General features: G+C 38.7%; 1 protein-coding gene across 1 annotated transcript in view; it reads left to right on the top strand.

The window, feature by feature from the left end:
* Window positions 1-7,176: 7,176 nt before the first annotated feature.
* The window catches only part of LOC109029692 (T-box protein H15), an 86,949-nt gene continuing 81,596 nt past the window's right edge, over window positions 7,177-12,529 (top strand). The window contains exon 1 of the mRNA XM_019040274.2: window positions 7,177-7,558. The gene's annotated coding sequence lies outside the window, so the exon portion shown is untranslated. The remainder of the gene's footprint in view (window positions 7,559-12,529) is intronic.

Raw genomic sequence — 12,529 nt, 5'->3', positions numbered from 1 at the left:
TTATCGTTATTTTTATATTTCCGCTATTGTCGAAATTGTGATTCATTGCCATCTTTCACCCACCCTCGACCCTCCTCTTGCTTGTCCTCCCTTCCGTCTAGAAGTAAAATCGATTTCGTTTTTAACACTCCTTAGTAAGAGATGAAATTTGAGCGTGAGGTGTGATCGATCGAAATTTCCTCTGACTTATTCTTTGATTGCGATTGATACATATTTTACACTCGCAGATTGTATCTTTCGAACTGGCACTCGTTTCAACTGACTTGCAGCTTTGTGTGAGGTTAAAAAACATCGACTTTGATTAAAATATGGTGTCAACTATATTTTCATTCACCCATTCTCTTCCTTGCTAAGGAATAACGCCGTATGATCATTCAAGAGTTGCCAAATTTCCTCGGATAAAATGTTTAATTTTGAGGAAAATTCTGAATTTTTCTACTTGAAATTTTCAGACACTTCTGATCAAATAAAAAAAATTATCTGAGAAATCGGCAGAAAAATATTCAAAAATTTTCCTGAAAATTAGTAATTTGCCAGAGGAAATTTGGGGACGCCTGAAGGGTCAGACGGCGTTTTTCCTTAGCACGGCAGCATTAGTCACACTATATCTTCAAGTATATCGTATATCTACAAGTAACTTTTATTCGTTTAGGTGGTCATAATGCGACTGATGGTTTCTTTTGCTCCTTCAAAAGCTCGCAGATCCCTTGAATGATTCTTACTCCTAAATCTCAAAAATAAAATAGAACAATAGATTAATAATTATGGAGTAACAATAAGTACATTACTTTACTCATGGAGTATTCGTTTAGTGAAACTAGCCTTTGTCGATAGTCCAGAGTTATCGGTAAAATGTTATTTTAGATACTGGAAAAAAGGGTGAATCGCGACTCGTCAAGACGAGGATGTAGCACTAGGATTTTATAAAGTCGAACAGACAAAATTGTATAAAATTCCTTAATCATGTAAAATTCGTTGTCAAGGTTTATTTATTGCCGATTTTTTGGATTGAAGTGACCACAAACATTTTGCTCTTTTGAAAGAGAATGCGTTTCATTTAAGTGCCCAAAATGGCTGAAAAATAGCAATTATATTCTTATCAGATCGCGTGAGTGAGACCTAGTTACGATGTATTTTTCGGTATTTTGTTACACTGAAAAAATTAACTTGCTGATTGAACAATTTTGTTGTTAAAAAAAGTGACTGCAATGTTTCAATGTAGATTTTATAACAAAAAAACACTTTAACAACAAAAAATGCTGATTTAACCACCCCCGTGGTTAAATTAGCTTTCCACTATTATAAAATGTACGCCATACATTTGAGACATTGCAGTCGCCTTTTTTAGCGATGGAATTGTTAAATCAGCAATCCATTTTTTCCGCGATATTTTTCGAAAGAAATTCTTAACGATAAAAAAAAAAAAAAATTAGGGAGTTATGCCCCCTAACCGTTTCGAGGTCCATCCCCCGAAACAATTTGCGCCTCGGGCGATATGCGTTACGCGTTACACGTTACTGCGTTACTCTTATGATGTCATATTATAGAGTATGATTTGTTCTGATTCTAACTCAAAAATGGACGTATTTATGCTAAAAGGAACTATGTCTCACGCAATCTCTATGCACATAGTTCCGTTTAGCACAAATACGTCCAAATGTTCCCACAATCAGCAGCTAGTAGTGATTATTTGGAATCGGGGTGAATCATGTTGATGTGAAGGATCCTTTCATTGCGTGCCCTTTGGAGTTTTCTCACATGATGCGTTGCTGTTTTCTTTTCCTCGAGCACCTCCTTTATTCGAGTCCAAGCTGTTCGATTCACTGAAATTCTGTCACTGGAAATGAAATTAAACATCCTCATAAAAAGTGAACAGCAAAAACGCCATTTAATTACTGCCTCGGAGATAAAATCGCATCATAAAAGCTCCTGAATTTCTTATCGTGTCAGTTAAACTATCATCATCAAAGCTAATAAAAGAAACGGGAAGAATAAAAACCGACAAAAGTTGAATGAATGACTGCTCACGGCATAGCATTTGACTAGGCTGTGATGTCCGTGGATTTCTTAGGAAAAACCACCGGCGAATGAAACTCCACTCCTGTTTCTACCGTCATACTCCAAACTGAATTAATGTCTATCAATTCAACTTGTATTTTTATCGTACAAAAATAAATAGTATATTTGCTCTCCGAAACTGTACTGAAAGGAACGACAGGAGAGTTCAAAAGTACGGAACGTGGTTAAAAAGTATATAAAAGGTCTATTATTATAAAAATTGTTTTCTAAATTTTAGACAAAATATAATTCTTTGCTCTCGAGAGAAAAAACTATCTGTAAAAATGTGCATCCTAAAATATTATTTGATTAACTTAAAACTTTTTTGAAAACCTATTATATATAATCGGTTTTCAAAAAAGTTTGAAGTTAATCAAATAATTTGTGTAGTGCCGATAAAATTTTAAAAAAATGTGCAATATGCAACAACATAGTGACATCCTAAAATAGTATTTTAAACCAGTTTTAGCTCCTGTACGACACTTATCTTGAAATTTTCAGAGAGTCATAGAAAACAGAATTCCTACAAGTTTTACTTTCAAATATATGAGGATCACTTGGAAAGGCAGGAACATGGAGAGTTCGTAGATTTGACGAGTCGTTTTTTCAAAACATTAAAAAACCGCGAGATCTTCGCCATGAATTTAAAAAAATTTCGTAAACTGTCCAAATTTGAAAATCTGCCTAGGCATTTAACCGTCCGATTGGACTCTTTACTTGCGACATATATGATACGAAGTTCGACAATCGGAGCCAGGAGGATGCCCAAAATCCGACATTGCTGCGAGGCCTCACCTCAGTTCACTTCAAAATTTTCAACATCGTTAAATTTTTGTTTATTCGTCATAATTCAAGTGGTGGCTCAAACGAGCACGTCGCTAGATCGTGGAACCGGCCATTCATCGAGATTACTGGTTCGATAGTGCCTACCGCAGGCAGCGCAACCTGGAACCAGTCAGTTGCTAACGCGTAGGCGAGCCATTACTTAGCAACTGGTTTTATTTCCAACCATCTTCCACTGCCTTCATTATTCCTAGTGCTCGGGCTGGAGCATCGCACCACGCCGCGGATGCCTCATCTTCATATTTTTCATATGGTAATGAGTAACAATTTTTCATTCATGCAACCCCACAGATTCAGAGATAGCACTCATTCAGGAAAAGTCCTACCTACCGGAGCGCACTCTTGCGGATTCGTCGGAGATGACGCCGTTCTCCGGACCAAAGAACGTAACTGAGGCGTTGAGTGCAGAAAGGGCATTTCTTGGTTGCGGCGTGTCAGAGTCTCCACTGTTGATTGGACGTATTTCTACCAAACGGAACCATAGACAAAGAGTAAAAGATGGGGTGTCCCATAGAAAGCTTTATAAGAAACAATGCAAAAGTGGGCGTGATTCCCTTTTGAGAAATAGAAAAGCGGGATTTTACGTTCTATCAAACGGAACTATGGCATCACAAATCTTATGACATTTTTTTTTTTAAAAAAAATGGAATTTTCAGCATAAAATATGCAAGGGATTCTGATGAGTCTAAGTTAGTTTTTAAAGTAAAAAAAGTATACAGTCGAAAAATCCGTTGGCTTAAAATCACTCGAAAAATTTCTCATGGTTTTTTTGATGATCATGAATCATTATTTTATAACATTTATTTCACATGACCTTGGCGAATATTCTCTAAAATTCATTTTTGCATTTTCTTGCACTGCTTTGGTGCAACTCAATACTTTACGTACGAGAGAATGTTTATTATCGATTGTGATAATATTCAGTCCATTTCCCTCGATTTTTTTCGGAGCTGGCGTGGGCTCACATTCACATCCCTTAATTGCTTAATTAGAGATTATACACTCTTCTTCTAATAACCCGCTCAACCGCGAATCCGACGAAATACTCAAACTGTTCCGAGCAATTATCACTGCTTCCAAGCCGCTCACATTGCCTATCAGCTTCTTGAAGGCGAACTGGTGAGAATGAGCGCGCAACAGTGTGAGTAATTTTATTAAGTCGCCCTTGCACCAGAACTGAAATTGATGAATCGCGCAAAATGCTACAAGCAACTATTACTGCTCCTGAGTCACGCACATTGCCTACCAGCTTATTGAAGGCGAACTGATGAGAATGAGCGCGACGTTTCGTAATTTGCGACCAGAACTGAGCGGAATTGATGAAGAAGAGCGTAATCGCTTAAAGCCCAGTAAAAAAAAACTTGATTTTTCTAGCAATCCTATAAACACTGGAAAAAAAAAACACATTGGATCTAGAGTCCAGACTTTTAAAAACATTGTTAAACGCTTCCAAACCATAGCTAACTGATCAGAAATTCCATTCGGCATAATGGAGATGTTGCATGTGTGAGGAATTTGCGGTTTGACCGTTGACTCTTGTTCGCGAGAAACACGATTTTCTCCACCGGTTTTCTCTGAAATCAACTACCAAGCTCAAAAAAGCTCTCAAGTTGAGGCCAAAATGGAGGGGATAGCCTGAGAGTCTACGCTATCCTGAGAGTCCACCTCTACATTAAGAAAAACTCTCCATGCAAAGTTAGGGAGCAAATACATTGGCAGGGCTGCCACTTTATTTGGGACTCTAAAGCTGAAAACACGGCAACCCTGCTAATGTATTTGCTCCCTATCTTTGCATGGAGATTTTGTCTTGATGTAGAGGTGGACTCTCAGGATAGCGTGGGATACCCTGGTAAAAATTGGCGATAAGAGCTGCGTTTCAAAATACCATAGGAATTCTTATAGCCGGCTAAAGAAGGCTACAGAAAATCATATAGCTGGCTGTAGAATGCGGAGAAAATCATACGGCCGGGCTATACGAAGCGATAAAAAATTATGCAGCCGGGCTATAGTTCCTATAGCCGGGCATTACACTAACTTTATCGCCTGGCTGTTGCTTTTTCGCCATCGATTATAAAAGGCTATAAGAAATTGTGTAGAAATTCGTGTGCTTTGGAAATCATTAAGTTTGATACGGAACCACCTTAATATTGACAAAACACACATTAAATTTTCCTTTAATACATATTTTTTTCATCAATTAAAATGAGAATAATCCTTACAGGATGTGCAAACATTTCAAAATCATGAGTTGAATAACTCTGACTCCGCCAGATTAAATATTAGAGCCTACCACAAAGCGGAGCGGCGACGCACTGGCGCCTACAAACCTAACAGGGATACTTCACGCATTGCGCAACGCGTGAAGTATCCCTGTTAGGTTTGTAGGCGCCAATGCGCGTTTCGCGCTGGCTGTCCGCCTGCCGCGCCGCAGCGCGTCACGGCGCTTGAAGCAACTATTTCACACCAGAGGTATTGAACAGTATCATACGAAACTGAAGGCGCTCTAGTAGTTAATTAGTAATGGCAGGCATCCATCAAAAGTACGGAGCTTTCCTCGCAAAGTAAATCAAGATACTACGGCCCAAAAAGAGAGCAGTATTCCAAAAACTCACTAAGTCCTAGCATCCGTAATTAGTAATGCTTTAGCATACACTTTATCGCCTGGCTGTTGCTTAATCGCCATCGGCTATAAAAGGCTATAAGAAATTGTGTAGCCGGCTATAGAAGCTATTGGAAATCTTGCAGCCGGCTGTAGGTCTATGGTATTTTGGAACACAGATTCTACTGCCAATTTTTACCAGGGTATCCCCTCCATTTTGGCCTCAACTTGAGAGCTTTTCTTGAGCTTGGGACTTCATTTCAGAGAAAAGCAGTGGCACCATCGCGTTTCCGCGAACTCTTACATAAGAATCAACAGTCAAATCGCAAATTCCTTACACATGCAACATCTCCATTCCGCGGTCCATTCCAGTTCATAATATTTGCAGTTGTTGAAAGTGCAATCTTTATTCCCGTTTGTGACACTGTAAAGGCAATCATAGAGTGCCCAATACACGAGGACCAATCAGGGATGGATTCGTATCGTCTTCACTCTCAGTTGACACTGCAAAGGCGATCATAGAGTACCCAATACACGGGAACCAATCAGGGATGGATTCGTATCGTCATTACTCTCAGTTGACACTGTAAAGGCAATCATAGAGTACCCAATATACGGGAACCAATCAGGGATGGATTCGTATCGTCTTTACTCTCAGTTGACACTGTAAAGGCAATCATAGAGTACCCGATATACGGGAACCAATCAGGGATGGATTCTAATCGTCTTTACTCTCAGTTGACACTGTAAAGGCAATCATAGAGTACCCGATATACGGGAACCAATCAGGGATGGATTCTAATCGTCTTTACTCTCAGTTGACACTGTAAAGGCAATCATAGAGTACCCGATATACGGGAACCAATCAGGGATGGATTCGTATCGTCTTTACTCTCAGTTGACACTGTAAAGCAATCATAGAGTACCCATATAGGGAACCAATCAGGATGGATTCGTATCGTCTTTCCTCTCGTACGAAGGGACTCCGGGCCCTGGAGGGTGTTCCTAGGGCTCGGGCACGGTCGGGCGCCGCGGCGAAAGTCGTAACTCGGGGGGGTCTTTCTCGGCGACGCAGCCGCGGCGGAGGGCGACCGCGAGGGACAACGCGAGTGGGGTCTGTCAACAAAACGTTAATACCGTTTAATATCTCTATTCTTGCGGCTCGGGGCTGGGAGCTGCGCCGCTCGGCGGTGGGTGCCCCTGGGTTCCGGCTCCGGAGCAGCCTCTTCTGCTTCTCCGCGGCGCGGTGCGGTGCGGTCGGCCCCCCTCCACGGCGGCCCTCGTGTCGCTTAGTTCCCTCCCAGCCGGGGAGCTTGCCCACCTTCCGTCCGTAAATCTTGTTATGAGCCGGCAAAAATGGCCGAGTATATCAGTATCCCTATACGGCTCCAGCGCGATCCTCACGCCGCGCCGCGCGCTCCGCTCCCGACGGCTCCACGTGGTCTCCCGCGTCCCTTTTCGCGCCCTTCGCCCGCCCGAATTTTCACCCTTCCGCCCTCCGGCACTCACCTTTCCGTTCCTAATTAATCACTCCGCGCCGCCAAGACCTCCTCTCGGCTTCTCTCTGAACCCCTTTCGAAACACTCTTTTTCCTTATGTGGTTTTCCTCCCATATAGACGTTTCCGTTCTTGGATTTTCAGATCTAATATCAATCGGAAAATTTGCGCTTGTCCTTTTTGTCGGAACGGTATTAAAATCCATCAATTGGCGCTCACCTGGTCTATTGGATATTCCTATTTGCAAAATTTTAATTTTGCATCAATCGAAAATTGCTCCGTGCGTTGCTTTTTAATTCTGAGCTTGATAATTGTGCGTCATGTCGGTATCTAAACTGCCGCGGAAGTGAATGAACAAATTGTAGTTTGACTATCAAGATAAGAAAAAAATAGTGTCTCAGACGAGCTGATTTCAATTGTCCCTTGTTTTTTTCCGGTTCTGATTCGTGTCATTCGCGACGGCTAGTGCATTATCCTCGTATGTTTACCATTTATCAGGTCATCCGATTGGAATAGAACGCAGTTTGAAAGCGAGGAGCACTGTCTAAAAAACGAATAAAGGTGTGTTCTGAAATATGTTTTAAATATTTTTTTTAAATCGAATTTTTACTATCTGCATGAGGTGGCTGTGGTAGTGTGGTGATGGACCATCACTGATATGAGAAAGGTTGCGGGAGCATAAATTATTAACCAGTCTTGGCTCAAACTCAGTATTGCAAAGTCGTCCGGTTTTTTGCTGCGGTATAGTTGGATTTTGAAGAAACTCTTCGAAACACAGAAAAAAAAATTGACTGTCTTTTATTTTATATTATCTTTCAGCCATTTTATTTGGCCATCATATTTATTTTTTTAAGCTTTTGAGGTACCTATGAGGTAGACACATAAAAGCACCAAAAATGTGGACCTTGGGAGAAAGGTCACAGATGAATGCGGATAACCATCAGAGGAAAAAAAGGGGGCTGATTCATTAAAATACATTCTAATAAACAAGTTAACGCATCATCTGAAATGTAACAAGTATTTAAAACAAGAAAATAAGTATGTAGGTAAGACTCTCAAACAAGCAAAATTATTTTGCTTGTTCACACACTATTCGACACTATTTCTGTTCGTTTCAGGGGAAATTAAGCAAACTTAATAAGTCTCTGAAAAGGAGTTGTGCTTTTACATCTCTATACATTCTTTTGTAGAGAAATATGAAGAAACAACAATAAATAAACAATCATCAGGGTCTATTAAAAGCAATGTCAAGCATTTAATTTGGATTGATTTTGAAAAAAATTGAAAAGAATAAGCAGTGTTTTAACCTTCAAATATATCATCATGCACTAAAACTCGCTAAATCTTAATTTCCTGTTTAATGTGGAAAGGAGGTCATCTAAAAAAGTTGAAAAATTAGAGTACAACCTCATGTAAAACATTGCATAGCAGATATCACGAGATGAATTATTTTCCGCATCCAGCCATTTATAAGTGATGATTAAATTGACCAAAAGTACCATTTTTATCCGCGAAATATTGAATTCGTGTGAACAGACCTTGGCACCTTTCTGGAAACATTTCCAAAGAGTCTAATTACGTCACCTGACACGTGTCTCGTAAATTTTAACGTGCATATTTTACACACAGAGCACAGATAATTTTTATTGTGATAATATTACATCTGTTTGTTTGAAATAAAAATGTTAACCAAAATTTGAGAGACATTCATTTCTTGGCCAAAAGAAGAAAGGAAGTTAGTGTGAGAGATATGAAATCGCTTTTGATGTCCATTTTGCTAATGCTTTTCATCTATTTTTTTGTCATATTTCTTCATGTGAAATGAAGATATTGAGAGTTTTTCTGGGATGAACGAGTTTTTGATTAAAAATTTAGTTCATACAAACTACAGAAAAATGCGAAGAAAAATGCTTCCAAGCGTTGGGTTTTAGAGGTCAAAGCGGACGGAAAATATAACCCTATCAATCATGATCATCCTATTTCTTGTAATTAAAGGATCGAAGTTCAACTTTTCACCACAACGTAATGACACGGAAAATCAAGTGAACGAGTTGGCCATAAAAATTATAAAACGTTGTCATTGAGGTCGCGAAATATCTTTAACAAGAAAATTGTGCACTAAGTGTTGAAAGTAAAAGTTACTTTAAAAAACTCTTACTCTTTTGTATTTCTCGAAAATTCGCTGCAACTACTCTACTGAAATGATATTTAATTTCAACTCTAGATGATTCAAAAGAAACTGTAACCAACAGAAGACACCTTTGTATTTAAATTTCAAGCGACACAGTTTGCTGAGCTCTTTATTCAACAAGCAAAGGACACGTCTACACACAGTCTGAAAATTGTTCGCTTTGACAAAAAATTATGTTGATTGGCATTAAAAAGTGCAGCACTTAATTCGAGACGCCGCCTTTTTTCTTGCCTCCTTCGACTCGAATTTCTCCTCTTCGAATTTTGACCTTGTTGCATAGGAATCCATCCGTCACAAATAATGAAGCCTCCAAAAAATCATTAAGATGAAAAAAATGTCTCTGCTATCCTGAAAATTTACGCGAACTAAACTTGTTTTTAAAGTATCAATTTATGATCGACCTTTGGAATTTTTTATTTGAATGTGAACTATTCTCGCGGTCGAAGGTGGAATCCGTCCTTAATCTAATTGATGAAAATAAGGCATCGTTGACATCAACCTGTAAATTGGTGTATTGCCTGTTGAAACCTAGATAATTGAAACGCGCATTGCCTCTTCCATAAGCGGAAACGAAAGTGTAGCAGCTACGGGAATATATTGCGGGCCTTCGTGCGAAATTTGAAAATTAAAAAAATGTGTCCGCAAGGGAAAAAATAAACACGGTGCATTGGAAAATTTCATTATAGGTGGGTATTATAAATTATTGGTATAGACTATACCATGAAATCGTATTATCAATTTTAAAACTTTTTTATGTCAGATACAGAATTAATCAGCGATAAGTAAAACTACCAGACCACGTATCTCGTTTGCGGTGTTTAAAAATCTCCGCTCCCATTTTATTGCTTTGAAGAAGAATAAGTCAATATCATTTCTTGAAGTTTTCACTGAGTATTCTTCGCACTGAAAAAAAAAAAATCACAAAAAAAATCATCAAAAAATTCAAAAATTGACGTAGTTTTTCATTTAAAAAATAATAGTTTGACAGGAATTTTGCAACGGCGTAAATCGAGGTACGTAGTCTAGTATATTCACCGTCGATATAGTCCTCCATTACTAGTAATGTAGTTTTGATGAAATAATACTCACTAGTTTGCGAAACACAAATACAATGAATATTTTTTTCAGTTACATATTTTGTTCAGGTTGTAGGTTTTAAACCACAGCACGATGCATAAATGCCGAATGTTTGTTTTCCAATTTTTTTGGGAGTGTGATATCCCCTTTCAATTATTAGCCGAACCATATTTCGATGGACTTCAATCCAGTGTTGCTCTAGTCATACTATAGAGAAAGCATAACGATGTCGGAAATGCAAAAAACGCTTATGATGGCTAGAATTTGAAAACTCGTCTCTCATAATGCTAAGTTGCAGATTTCCTCTAGTATTTTATTAAAAAAAAAAAAAAACAAAAAAAACAAGACATTATTCTTGAATTTATTCAATGTCTTCCCTTCTAGTTTACTCGTAAATTTTCGAGTTTACATATGTCTTTATCTTAAAAAATACAAACAAGATTTGAAACGTTGTAACGGTTACGTGCTTCAGAATAAGCTATTTTAAGTGGTCTCGGTGAAGATGACTGATTATTTCTAGCGCAATCGTATGATTATCTTTGTCTTTCATATTTCGTTAAAATTCTGGTAATATTCTCTCAAGAATCTAGAGATAAGAATTGGAAGTCGCATCAAATACAGGTAAATTTTCAATATTCACGATGCGGACTTTACGTACTTGCAGTCAATCAAAGACGTGTATTTCATCGAAGGTCTGAATGAATCACTTTGATATCAGTCAGCTCTTGAAATAATCACTATGTTATCCTGGAAACTCGTTTCAGAGAAGAAAAAGAGTGCTAAATTTTTAAACTTATTAAATTGTGTTTTTTTATGCGTAAATTTCATAGTGGATTTTAAGGGTAAGGGTTTTGCGTTTAAATTTTCGCACCTTGTCTTGAGCGAGTAATTAACATAGTTTTCTTATTAACCGGAGGGAGAGGTAGAAATGCAACATGAAATTTCATGTAGCCAACAGGTGACACTTCATTTTCCATGAAATGTCATCAATTTTTCAGGGGCTGCTTATGCAACCCGCAACAACTATCCAAGAACTCCACAGGAAAATTCAAAATTTGACTCATTATTTTATTTCCAACAATTTTCAAAATTAAAATTTACCATATATGCGTTTCACGACATACCAAGTCTATGGCAGAAGTTTCAAAAAAAAAATAAAAATCATGAAATTTGATTTTAAAAAGTTCCATACAATTTTGCGTTCCTGCTTGAGGGTGACTGAAACTATACACGGACTATTTCATGTTCATATCAAAGTTTCACCCGTCCGTGCGTTGTGCCAAAACCTGTTACCCTCGAGGGTGAAGGGGAGGGGGGTGGTGAGGGATAACGCAAAGAAGGAACGAGGTGGAAGGAAGGGAAGGGCGAACGCAGAAGGATACCTTTAAATAAAAATCAGAGCTGACCCAGATGCCCTCATTAAGCGAGGTGAGAGAATTAAATTGGGTGCAACTTGGGTCGAGCGCGGTGCAGTTAGCTTCGTGGCCTCACCGGTTGCGTTTCAAAACGGGGGATATCGAACCCGTTCATTATCGTCCGAGACCCCAAATTCGAACAAAGAGGGGCCGACACTCACCCATGCCGCCGCCTCCGACACCACAAGTCGAGCCCGCGAGGCTTGCGCAATATCGCATCAAATCGCACGGCGGTGGATCGAACTTCGATAGTTCTTACATCCTGGATGGGAGAATCTATCGAAATAAAATGTCCTTATAGATTAAGTCGAGATTCGATGCCGCTGATTGCTGCGTGACGATTCTCTGCTGAGAAAGTTGCCTCACACAGGGCACTACAGAAAATACCCGTCGGTTAAATTGGACGGAGTTAAACAGAAAGGAACCAAGCCACATCGGGATCGAACCGAGAAAAAGAGGTTTAAAGTTTGGCTCCTGCATAAGACTCGATTTAAAAGATTAAGTTCAAGTTCAATTTCTGCAAAATTTGCTCCAACAAAAACTTTGAATTTTTGGCGATAGATAGTAGAGCAGTGGTTGAGTTCAATACCACTCATAACTCAATTTTTTCCAAAATGTGGTTCCTTTCTGTTTAATTCAGTCCAATTCTTCGTGAAAAATCTTATTTTTTTTCTTTTGTTCGGAGAGCACTGATTATAGACGAAAACGCGTTCCTCGAATGAATATATCATGTTTCAAAATGTTTTGAGTTTTGGTAGATGTGTAAAGAAAAAAGACAAACACATAACCAGCAGTTTGAAACTTCACTTAAATTGAAAAATTAAAAATAAAAAGTATGTAACTTCCAAC

The sequence above is a fragment of the Bemisia tabaci genome, chromosome 7, assembly GCF_918797505.1.
Source record: "Bemisia tabaci chromosome 7, PGI_BMITA_v3".
Lineage (NCBI taxonomy): Eukaryota > Metazoa > Arthropoda > Insecta > Hemiptera > Aleyrodidae > Bemisia > Bemisia tabaci.
The sequence above is the reverse complement of the archived record's forward strand: the minus strand, read 5'-3'. Positions and strand labels throughout refer to the sequence as shown.